General features: G+C 39.9%; 1 protein-coding gene across 6 annotated transcripts in view; it reads right to left on the bottom strand.

Moving 5' to 3' along the window:
* Positions 1-13,383, bottom strand: part of MACROD2 (mono-ADP ribosylhydrolase 2) — an 834,860-nt gene that overhangs the window by 647,156 nt on the left and 174,321 nt on the right. The window contains exon 1 of one of the 6 annotated variants that reach the window (XM_048935509.1): positions 9,743-9,974. The exons of the other annotated variants lie outside the window; for them this stretch is intronic. The gene's annotated coding sequence lies outside the window, so the exon portion shown is untranslated. Of the gene's footprint in view, positions 1-9,742; positions 9,975-13,383 lie in introns of those variants that run through there. 6 annotated transcript variants of the gene reach the window in all.

A 13,383-nucleotide genomic window follows, 5' to 3' on the forward strand; every position in this document is an offset into this window, starting at 1 on the left:
ATGTCAAAGCTCAGCTCCTTGAGTTTTAAAAATAATACTGGAGTTTATTATTCCAGCAAAGAATTCTATTGAAAAGCCCCTTTCAATGTTTGAACAAGCGCTGATGCAATGGTGGCACAAAGCTCCCGGCCAGGCTGGCAGCTTTGTCAGCACTCCACGAAATTCAGGTTCAGACAACAGACCCCTACGTCGTTCAGACCTTTTCAGATAGAGGGGAGCAGATCTGTCCTGGAGTGTGGGAAGTCTGCCAACCCTCAAAACCAGCAGCAGAGCCGGCAAAAGGATTCTCAACTACTGCAGCACCTGAAACCAAAAATGTAGCACTCACAATGGTTCTAAACATATTTAAACTACAAGTAACATAAACATTTAGTCCTCATTAACGTTTCCTATACATGTCAATCAGAAATGCTAATATAACTCCTTGGAAGAATCAAATACTACAGGCATTTTTTAAGTGCAAAATTAAAGATACAGACGAGGGTCTTGCATAACACAAAGATGAAAGGCTTCCTCCTGGATCCAGCTACTGTTAACATTTGCACCTGGTGCTTACATAATTAAATACAGAAAACAACAATTGTACCCTAAGAAAAACTTAATTAGATTAGGCATGTAGTAACAAATGCAAAATTACCATCATTAGTATGTCAGTGTTCTACAAATGGAAATGCTGAACTGCCAAGTCTACAACTCTCATGTCTGATTTATTCCCACAGAGGAGGAGGATACAGTGATTTGCACCCTTTTGCAATTTCAGGGCAGTGACATCCAGGGAAGATTTACCCACAGAGGCGGAGGCAGAGTACTGCTGTCATCTCATCTCTCTCAGCAGAAATCTGGGAGGTGTACCTTACAGACGTTTTGCTCTACAAAAACAAAACCAGGCTGGGCAGCCTGGAATATCTTAATGAGTCTTTCTTATGTGTCCTGGTCCTTCATCATTAGCCTTGTGGGCTGCTTCACAGGAACCTGCTTTCCTCACAGGTGAGATGTTGTGAAAGAACCGCTTTTCATTTTTTTTCCCCTATTTATGTATCTATTATTTCTTAAGTCAACAAGGATACTTTAACTTCTGGCTTGAAGCTGCAAACAAACAAACAGCCTAAAGAAAAAAAAAACAACCATAAAAAACAGCTGGAATCCAGGAAAAAATGTGGAAATGTTCCAATCGCATAATGGCATAGATAGCAATGTACAAGGATAGCTGAGATGCCCTTATCCAGACCTGCTAAAGATCAGCACTTGTGATGGCTGTTGGCAGATTCACACAAGGGAAAGCAATGATCAGTTACAGTAAAACATGAACAAGTTGTCTTCTACCATCTTAGCAGGGGAAATGGTATCCACAAATGTACAAATGCCATCAGATCCCTCTTCCCACACGCTTTAAGACCAGCAGCTCAATTGTTTCAGCAATCACAAGAGATCAGACTCAGTAGTTGACTACATATAAGCAGATACATGAACCATCATCCACCCAAATACTGTGTTTCCCATGAAATGTGCACACTGCTGTAAGGCCCAAACCTACTGCTGTAAGTCTGTAATTCTCTAAATGCCAAGAGGCTTTAATTTGCCAGGAATTAATGTGAGCTCAAACGGGTATCTAAATGCTTTGTATATTTAATCAACTTTCCTCAATTATTCAACTGTAAATATTCCCTGAGTATTAGGGCATTAATTTGATCTAAGAAGCTCCTGGAGACTCTAGCAGCCTTCCTGGATATTTCACGCCTGTGATGTTATTTAAACACTAACACAAATGGTGAAGCTAAACAAGTCTTCCTCACAGTGTCTCCCCTGACAAGGCAGATATTTAACTAAAGCTGGCATCTAAAGCTGGATAATATTTAAACTGCTATTTGATAGCAGTTTCAGAAGAGACAGGATACAACTTGTTCAGTGAGAATTAGGTTTTAAAGAACACGAATGAAAGAAAAGCACATAATTAATAAGGACTCGGATATTTGTTAAAATATACAACCATGTGCTTGCTGGTAAACCTGTCACACCCAGCAGCACGGGCTCTGTGCCTTCACTGTGCTGCAATACTCAAAGCTTGCTATTGCAAGAGGAAAAGAAGGGGGGGAAAAGCCAAAACTTCCTTTCATTACACAAACCCAGAGAAGAACCAGGCAAAACTGTGCAAAACCGTGGTCTGATCTTTACCGTGTAGTCAGAAAAGAAAAAACAAGACATGCAGTTTTACAGGTTCTTTGAAGGAAAATCCACATTAAAACAGTACGGAGCATATGATCATTTCTTAAAAAAAAAAAACCTCTAGATATATAAGGTTACCCAGCTGTGCAGCCATGAAACATTTTTTTCTTCATTAAATAAGGAACTATGGCAACCAAGGGTGCTATGGCTTCACATACACCGTAATAATGTGACATAATTAAGGGGCTTCAGAGATCTCTCATACAACTCTTAAAATTTTATAGCATCAAATTTGGGAATTAATTCTGGAAATAGAGAGAATCATCTTTAATATTTGATGCCCGTTGGTACATTTTTCCTTAATAATGAAACAGATTCCTCTAAACATCCGCATTATTTATGTTTAAAAACATCCAACTGCTCCTGCTGAATCAACTCTCAAGAGGGAAGATTATAATAACATCGCATATGAACTGTACAGTGTTTGCTTAGTATACCCTATTTGCTGATATTTCCTATTTGAATAATGGTATATTTGCAATTTTCCAGCTCCTGGTGAAAAACTAACCTGTCATCAGAGCAAATTTCCTTCAGAATGCACTCATGACTGCTATCTGTACCTGCTGCTATTAGGAATATCCATTCTTTTGACACACGTTCCACTAGCTGTCTACATGCAAACTTACACACAGGAGAGGCCTCATCTCAGCCCACGGTGAGGTCATGCTACTTTTCTATTCTACAAAAAGTGACTCGAAATAATTGTCTGATAAATCTGCCAATTCTTTGTCCTGCTGTCACTTCCTGGGAGAAGTTCTCTGCTGAAGCTTTTGTTTGCAGTGAGGGCAGGCAGTCCTGGCTGAGCTGCTAATTGCTTGTAAGCCCAGAGAAGAGGCTAAATTCCACCACAGCTGGGATGTATCTGGATTGAGCAGAGGTCCCACCCTTGAACAAATAATCCCTGTGGAGAAATCATTGCCAAATCATCCAGGGTGGAGAAATACAAAGGAAGTAGTAACACCGGGGGGTTTTATCCCCTCACACCAACAATACTGCCGACGAGAAACACAACATCAGAAAGGACGACCACCGTAGCGCAGCCAGGTGGGGCTAATCATTTTAAATCAAATTTGTGATTAAAATACAGAAAATGGCGACAACTGGAAGTGTTGGCTTGCATCGTTTATTACTTCACTCACAGCAGTTCTGAAGTTGGCAGTTCCCTTTCACTTGTTTAAATAATGAATGGCGTGATGATTTACTGCCTTTTCACAAGTCTTTTCATCCCCGTACAAACTGTCGAAAGGAAGAAGGGGTGCTACCTGCTACCAGAGATGGGTGGCAGGATTTGAGATGAGAGGGGCTTGGTGACCAAAGCTGTGATTCGGATGCGGCACAAGAAGCTGGCAAGGACAGGGTGCTGATTCAAAGAGGGAGAGAGAATCTGGGAAATGATCCTGGGGAAAAAAACACCGTTTCCCAGTACAGAAATTGGATGGTGAGCCAGGCAGAGAGAGAAACTGTGACTGCCTAGACAAGGAGAATAATTTTTAGAAGGGAACATTCAGGTAAAAAAGGGACACTTGTTGTCCACGCTACAAATGTTTGAAAACAGTGGTTCACGTTACATTGTACCCAGCAGTGAGGGAAGTTATCACTCATCTCTTCCCTCTGCACTTGTTCCCATACCCATCACTTCACTCTCAATCAGCTCCCTACTCCTTACTCAAGTCAAAGCAAACCTTTTTAAGACAACAGACTGAAATGGTCCAAACAAAAAAAGCCTCCCTAAAACCAATGTCTTTTATTATGCAAATTTAGGCCAATATACTTTTGAATGGATGTGATCAAGGGAACAGTAAACTGCGAAATGCAGGTAGTGGGGAAGAAGGTGGGAATCTCAAAGTGGCTGTTCAAGTCTGATGAATTCCTGTGTAGGATTAGATCTAGAGTGGCTATTTAGATTCTAATGCGCAGAATCACTTAGAATTTACCTGACCTACTACTTGAAATGTAAGGACTTGGGTTTCTATATAGAAATTATCATCATATCATTAAGGCTGGAAACGACCTCCAAGATGACCAAGTCCAACCCCAGGCCACCGTGCCCACTGCCCACATCCCTCAATGCCACATCCCACGGCTCTGGGACACCTCCAGGTGACCCCACCGCTCCCTGGGCAGCTGTGCCACTGCCTCACCACTCTTTGGGCCAAGGAACTGTTCCTAACAGCCAATCTGAACCTCCCCTGGTGCAACTTACGGCCACTTCCTCTCATCCTATCACTGTTACCTGGGAAAAGAAACCAACCCCACCTCACACAGCAGCTTTCAGAGAGCTGTAGACAGCTGTAGAGGGTTGTATAAATTAGTCCCTGGTTCATAGCTTTGACCTTAGAATTAGAATTCTGATCTTTATCTCTTTTTTTTCTCTCCTTGGTAAAGATAACACCAGTGGTTTGAGGAAGATAAATTACCTATGAATATCGGATTTACTTACGAAATCATGTGCCAAACTCATAAGTACCATAACTAGCACTGGTTTGCAGACTAGGGTTCAAGAATACTACAAATAACACACAGGATTACACTCTGAATGAAGCCGATGACTGCTATGAGGTTCCAGCCACACAAAAACAGTGCATTTGTATAGTTAGAGGCAATATTTTAAATACATAATGCATAGAGACTTCAAGCCTGCAGGCAGCTTTAATATTGGCACTTCCTAACTTTAAGTACTTGGTTTTACACCTTAATAACATCCTTGTAACATTCTGTGCATATAATGCACTCATAGATCACTCAGCCAAGACATAACTGATTTAATCATTCACATTTGTGAATGATTTGTGAAGCTTACATGAGTTTGCTAAGCTGTAGTCTCGCTCAATAAAAATTAAAACAGATGCCTCTATAAAGGCCAGAGAAACAAACTAATAATGTAAAAGGAACAGACTGAACTGTAACAGTAAAAGTGTGACAAAAAATATTTTGTTCTTTGCTACTGTGTATGTAGCCAAAACTACAACACTGCAGCTCCATCAGTCCAAATGGCAAAAAAAAAGATTCTGAATTTTAAAAAGGTGAATTGGCTTTAAAAGAATCTTGAATGCTAAACTCTGCAGATTACAGAGCGTTTACATAAGAACAAGGAGAAGATGTCACTAAGACAACTTTGTAAATGAAAGAAAAACTCCTTTTAACACATAAGTATAAGCTAGTTTTTTTAATAGAAGATCCACTGACGCTATTCTGCTGTTGGCATAGCAGATTTGATAGATAATAAAACAGTATTTCTTGTATTTCCAGCGGGCTTGGGATTTTTTTGTCATCAAAATGATTTTGAAATGCTTTGTTACTAGTACTGTCCAAATGCAGAATACAAGTTTAACACAGAAAAGCCCTCAGTCAGTACAGCAAATTGCTATTTACTCTAGAATCATTAACAGTGGCAGCTTCTACTACATCACATTTTTGCCATATCCAGCTCTTATCTTCATTTGCGTAGAAGCAGCTGAGTATCAAAATCTCCTTTCCAGTCGCTGGTCCTTCTGCCACTCCCCAGGGAATCTGCTGTACAACCAATCAGAAAGTTGCTCTCCACAGAGTAGGCTTTCACTTTTTCCACATATCGTCCCATTTCTACCCATGAAACTGGCAATAAAGTTACAGATCCTTTTCCTTCCAAATAGGAATTAAAATTCCAACTTGCAAAACTCACACAGACACCATGAAACCCCAGTGAGTTACACGCTGCCTTCAGAGATCCGATTTTTGCTCTTTTCTGTTTGGACCTACTGGTCTCTTTGGCAAAAGCATACTGTTTCCTTGTCTCGTTTTCTAAGCTGTAAAATAGAGAAAACCTTACATCTCTGTTTGCAGAGATTGACCAAATCTTTGTGGAGCATTCAAATGTTGCAATAACAATGCTCAGATGGATGGGGCTCATCATGCATTTTCTGTCCTAGCAAAGCCATTCTCAGCAGTATCTGTCCGTAGTTATTTCACACCTCAGTTTATTGTTTCCCTACTTCTGCTGGTTTTTTTAAATGTTATTTTGATTTGTTTCTTAAATCATAGCCGCACTCTGCTTTGTAGCCTCTTGTATGGCAAAGAATGAGAATGAGCAACTGGAATCTGTGTTACCATCCAACTTACCACTTAGAAAAGATGAGGAACGGCACACAAACTTGTGCTTGCAGGTTTTTAACAAGTTCCACAAATGTAAGAGCTTTAATCCATCATCAGCAATCACAGCATTTGTTTTTTTTCCTACTTTTAAGTCAAAAAATCTTTCCATTAACATGGTCTGCTTGACAGACGGTTCTCAAAACTGGATACAGAGAGCTGCATGGACAGGCACACACACAGATACGAGGGACAAATCCTTCCAAAACTCAGCCATCTTGCCAGATGCTCTGCTGGAGATTTTCCTGGCTTTTGAAAAGCTGCACATTATAATCTGTGTTTTGCACAGAACAAAGAAACTTTGGAAAAACATGATCAGCACAGGCCGGCTATTAAAGGAAAAGAGAAACTCTCTGGAAAGAGCAGAAACTTCTAACTGCAGTGTAAGTGAGACACTGATTTCATAATCCTTCCTCCTACATGGCAAGAAGTTATAAACTCTATAATTTCTGTCATTTTGACATTTCATTTTTGCTTGCCTCTGGTTTAGTCTGGGGTTTTAGTCAAGATTAACTTGAAAACACAACGATTAACAAGTATCTGCTTTCATCAGAAGCAAGAAAAAATAAATTATCCTTTCAATTATGGAAGTCAAGGTGTCAAGTCATCAACTTTCAGTTCCCAGAGTCCATCTCCTCCGAGCCCAGGTCACCCATGGAAACACGTTGGGCAGGTGCTACTGCTGTGCAGTGCCCACATTCTCATTTTACTGGGCAAGCACACGTTGTGAAAAGAGTAACCAGCCAGGATCAATACATTGCAATTTTCCATGCCTTGCTGCTCACATCTGCATTATTTAGATAAGGGTGATGTAGCTCGGCACAGGGAGATACTGCCAAGGAACTCTGAAGATCTCTATTTTGTACTTCGGCTGTTGCCCTGTCCCAGTGCAAAAGTTTCAGCAAGTGTCTGATATTCTTAAAGAGCCTCCATGCCCACCAGTCAAGTACATCCCTCACTCCTTCATTTCCCCTGTTCTATTTGTTTTAATATCAGCCATAAAAATAAATAAATGTGGTTTTTAATGATTTAAATTGCAGTTTGCGTTTTCTTCCTGTTCAATAAAACAGCCCTTCTACCACAGGCTGGGGACAACAGCTCTTAGACATTACATCTGAAAAACAGATTTAAAACCCCTCCAACCCCTATGTGAGCCTAACAAATCCTGTCTTCACTGCAGCACTCACCTCATTCCTACCTCAGCAAAAGGGATGCTGCTCAGACTGTCAGCCACGAAACAGAACATCCTTGACAAACATCCCAATTTACAGATTTTTCTTTAAGGAAACTGACTAACTGCTTAATTTTATCAACTGTCTTCTGTAGACTGGCATGCAGAATTACTCAAACGCTTGATTTATTCCATTTTCACTGTAACACAGAGCTACCTACGTGCGTTGGTTCCAGCACTCCCATTTTCTCCATTCTCATCCTGGGAGCTGTGCTTTGCACCTGCAGCTACAAGGGGGAGAGCCTCAACAGAATGATCCTAAAATATCTGAGTGCACTTTACTACATTTAAAAACAGTTGTGCTCTGCATAGGTGACATATGTATTTCTCTGCATAGAAGGAAGTGTTTAACACTGTTGGAACATACATACAATCCACTTGACAAACCTACTGTGAGTTGACTTACACATCACGTGAAATCTGTGGATTCGAGGAGCTTTGTGATCTCCCATCCTGATTTGTAGCCCTGTCCTACAGTATGAAACAAATGGAAAAAATAAAGAAATATGTTCCTTATATAACTGCCTGCCTTTTCGGCTTGGATTTTTATCAAGAGTGCCTTAAACTTTCAGTGACCATGAACCAAAGGCTTTTTCCTGGCCTAACAAAATGAATGCCATAGCTTTTTTATTTATTTCTACACGTGCTTGTGCAAACACATTAAGAGTGAGTCTCTGAAAAGGCTACTGCATTTGGTCACAAGTGTATATAGCCACATATGCATACAAGTATGTACATTTGAAAGTCATAAGCAAAACATACATGTGAAACTGTGTACGCTCATTCTTCCACCGCAGGTGGACAGACAGCAGTGCAATTTGCTCCAAAGAAAAGGAAAAGGGAGGCAAAACGTGACAGGCTATGGGAGATCCAGAGCTGAGTGCTGTGCATGCAGCACTCCGTAAGTGCGGGGTGAATAATGAAGCATTATCTCCCAGTGCCTGACCAAAGCAACGCAGCAGCACTCCTGAAGGCTGAGGACAAAAATAACCACGATCTGGACAAACTGCAGGTCAAATTATTTTCCTGACAGAAAACACACAGTCAGGTTCTTTTTCCACTGACAAGAGCAGTAAACTTACCCAAAATGACTTTTTTAAGAAGGCATAACTAAAGAAAGGAAAGTTAGTTATGCGGAGCTACCAGAACATGCCTGAGACTTATCACTTGCTCATACATCTGATCAGTTCCTGTAAACAGCAAAACGTATTTTTTTTCTTTTAAAATAACTGCTGAGAAACTGTAATTTACAGGATACAATTAGGCAGCATGCAAGTAAAAAATACTTATCAATCCAAAGACTTCCTGCTTACGACTATTACCCATAACTATAACCATCTATAAAATGACTGGAGAAAGGAAATTAGCACCCTATCAAGCCAAGGACCAAAATAGATACCATGTTTAAATAACAACAAAAAAAGGAAATTTGAAATTAGGGCACACACTTTAAATACAATCACAGCAGTCTTCTGAAATAAACTATGTCCATTTATTTATACAGTTATCATTACTGTATCTCTAGGTGCAGTAGAGAACGAGAAGTCACTAATTTTAATTAAAGTTGAACTAAATCTCGTATGTAAGAACCCACTGCAATAACTGAAAGCAAAAAACATGCTTATGTACATAAAGTGTGTCAAGAGTAACTGACCTGTAACCAAAGGCCTAGCTTACACAATGAGCAAATTCTATAAAAGAAGTAGAATTACAGAGAAATCTCTTTGCTTTGATCTGATCCAACAAAAAGCTCATAAATAACAAGATTTGGGGGTGAACCAAAGACCTTGAAGGGGCTACACTCTAACCTGAGCTACCAGGATAACAATGTAACTCACATTACAACTGTACAGAAATACATAAATGCATCAATATAAACATTTTAATTGGCTGATGTACTGTGGCAGCAGGGGAACTTGTGGACACAACCCTCTCATACCCACCCTATTTACAGAGATGAAAAAGAACTGCATGCAAATAGTAAAGAGAGATAAAAACACTTGACAACCCCACAGAACTGCAGGAGCAATCGTCTAGCAGAAAAGGACTAATTAGCAAGAAAGGCAAATGGCCATTTTCCTTAAATTATTATCAGTTCTTCTACTCAATCATTATTCCCTAGGAAAAATCTTTGTACCTTTGTGGCTATTTTCCACATACCTAAGATATGACGACACAGCACACAAAGCAACTGAAGCTAGCAGGAATTCAAAATGAAGCACATTTGTTCCGTGAAGCCATTTGTTGCAAGCACACCTCAATCTGACAAATGTATTTGACAAGATACAAGAAAATGCCAACAGACTGACATAAAAAAAAAATACAAAATAATAACGCTTATTTTCTTGATGAAAGAATCCTGTCAGTGCTCCTTTCTCAAACTCCCCTCCTCTCAAGGGATACACTCACATTATGCGCACGTCAAGTACAAATATGAACTTTGGATTTAAACCTTTGCTTTACTTGCATTTGAATTATGTAAATATCAAGCCCAAACCCTGTGAAATTCAAAACAGAGCAACTCAGATCAGGAAGGAACAGGCTTGTCTTTTCACTGTTATTGAATGGGCCAGCACAGAACTAGTCTATTCAAAGTATTCTCCTTTTATACGACTATGGGGAGCTTTGCAAGTTGTCTCATCCCTGCCTCCCATTTTCCCTTGGACAACGTTCACTTCTCAAGCAAAAGAACATTCATTTGCTACATAACTTGATGTCAGATTACAAGCAGTAACAGCATTCAAATGGTAAAAAAAACCTTTTTCTTCTTTTCTTTTCCCCAGAGATTTAGCTATCAGAAGATGGCCGAAATGAGTAGCAGTGTCCCCAAGTCATGGCTGTGAGAATGAAAACTTTATCCCTGTCCAAGAGGGGTGTCAAAAAATGGTATTTATCATTAGATGTCATTGGCTTTTTGAACAATCAATTAGCAAACAGACAGGGTGCCTTTGCAGCACTCCCCTCTGAAGCACTGACTATCCCCTCTTTGCACAGCAGTAGCAATAACCAATATGGCTTTGCTAAACACCCGCAATTCCCATGTTTGGAGATGGATGCTCCACCACCAACTTGGTCCCAAATGGTACAATGCAGGGACCCAAGTGAGCCCTGAAAGCAGTGACAGCCATCTGCCCAGATACCAGCTTGCTGGTGAGAAAAAAAATAAAATTGAAAAATCAGGTCTGTATCACTCTTCCCTTTTCATTCAATCTCTATTCAGATGAGGAAGAACACGTAATTAAATTCCTTCAGCAGCTGCTTGCATTTTGAAGCTGCACACAGAGCCTCGCACAAAGTCCATCTCCTCCTTCATGTGATTTTGTGCTCAGGCTCGGCAAAAGGACACAGAATAGCTCATTTTCCTTCAGTTAAACCCATTTTCCATAGCAGAAGTCAGGGGCTGTGGTCATTTCTTTCCAGCAGGAGAAAACAGATTTTTTTCTGCCACTTTCCTAATCTAATGCAGAGGTAAAGACAAATAGAGGAACCAAATTCAAAGTGGAATCTAATTGATCCTGTGCAAGGAAACCCAGTTCCAAACCAAGTTCTTGAACATAAGTTCCCCAAGCCGTAACAGCTGCTTAAAATGATTTGCCTCCAAATGTCTTGGAAGCCTGCAGAGGTAGGTCTGGTCTACATTTAAGATATACTAACATGCTTATGACGACATAGCAATTAATTTTTTCCATGCTAGTAAAAGGCCCAGAAAAACTTACACTGGCCCCAAAACAGAGGCAAACAGAAAAGGAGACAGATCTTTTTGGGCAACCAATTTAAACTGGGTCCAAACAATGCTTCCAAAAGACTGTGAGTATAACCTGTCTCATCTCAGTTTTTAAAGTCCAAGTTACCATTCAGAAGTACAAATAGCTGACAGAAATTGTATTTATCATACGACAAATTAAATGGGGATGCTTCCTTTCCCAGATCTAACCTAGGCACCAAAATCCTGCAAGGAAAAAAATTCCCTAGCTTGCTGTTTTATATATACCCTCAATTTAAGCTCAAGGAAAGCAAGCCAATCCAGAAATTAGCATGCAACAAGAACTTGATTACAGTCAGCAAATGAAATAAAGGAAAAATAAACCCCAAGGAAAATAACTGAAAATGAGGTAATTGGAAAAGGGGCACAAAACTCCAAACCCCTGACTATCCAAAACAGTCAGGGGGAGGGGAAATTCAGCTCTTGCTCACTTTGCTCTAACACAGTGCATGAGATCACATCCTTCCATTCCTTCGCAAAGCCCCAGACCTGCAAGTAGAGTAATAACTGCCTTGCAAAGTAAAGCATCTCAATTTCTGAACAGCCAGAATACATTTTTTAAAAGGGTACCCACCTCTCAAAGTATTTTGCCTCCCGATGCAAGTAACTTTCTTAATAATTTTCACCTTTGCACTGTTCAACGCAATGGAACAAATAATACATGATGCACAAATAAGCCACAATGCTCTGTGTAAGTTATTAGGAGCAGTGAGATGCTGAATGTGTGATAAATCTAGTCCTGACAGTGAAATATGCCTCCTAATTAAAAATCAATTATTTAAAACAGTAAAGAAAGAAAAAGGAAAAAGACTTCTCCCCAAACTCACACTAAAATCTGGGAGACTTCAGAGCTATTTGAAAAGCAGAAAGAAACCTTCGACATCTATATTTAACTAAAGATTCTTCTCTAAAACTCTATTGTGAGTTTCTCAATTTTATGATTAAACAGTTCTGTGAAAAATTGTTTCTGGTATCTTTTGTACTTTTATCTCTTCGTTCCAAATAGCCATAAAAATGAAAAGACATCATTCAAATGGGGAATGCAAGAACAAATCGTTACTTAGGCTCTGTGAAATCAAAGCACACCGATGCCTTGATGTGGCTCCAAGGTGACATGGGAATGATGATGAGCAGCCACCCAAAGTAACCAGGACTTACAAGCAAGTGTGCCATGTTTACCAACAATGGTGCCCACTGGATTCCTCATAAGATCTCCTCCAGAAGCTGTTTTAACCACAAGTATTGAGTAATTTGGGTTAGATCAGGGCTTACAAACAATGATTTCCAACTATTTTGTGTTTGAGTCTGGAAAAGTTTACAACACAGAACAGCTTAACAGCAGCTCAAAAAATCACAAATGCTTTTGCCTCAACTTGAGCAAGCTGGAATTCTGATTTTCCTTTTCTGTGAAACTAAGATACTTATTCATACCCCCAGCAGTGACAGAGAGATTTAATTAACCAGCGTTACTGAAGAGATCTGAATCCAATTAATGGAGAAACTATACTGGTATTATGCATTATCATAAATATTCAGTACCCTCAATCAAAAGAAGATGTTGGTGTTTACATATATAATAAAGCTTTAATAATTCATCAGCAATATTGCATGCCTACTACTGCTACCCCTTACTTGTGGAAAAGGGAAAAAAAAATAATAATAATACCTGGGATTTTAAAACCAAATGCTCTCAGCTGAAGGAAAGGATCACTTCTGCATAGGAGTGCACACTGCCAACCGCAGGTTCATTGCCTAAGAGGCTCCAGTAGCATGGACCTGGGTTTCACCTGCCTCTGATGGCTGTAGTTCACTGTACTCTGCTCCCTCAGCAAGCCCAGCCAGAACACAGTGTCTGTATTTCTCTGGTCTGAAGGAATACAGCTGCCATGCAACCTCAAGAGCAGGCTGTCCAAAGTTAGGTGTAATTTTTAAGCAAAATTCTTAGGCTTTTAGCCTGATTTAGTAAACCTAAACGAGCCCACTCTACACTGGAAGTGACCAAGGGTAAGATGGCTGCCCTACCCCACAGTAGCTCACA

This window comes from Lagopus muta, chromosome 2 (assembly GCF_023343835.1).
Source record: "Lagopus muta isolate bLagMut1 chromosome 2, bLagMut1 primary, whole genome shotgun sequence".
Lineage (NCBI taxonomy): Eukaryota > Metazoa > Chordata > Aves > Galliformes > Phasianidae > Lagopus > Lagopus muta.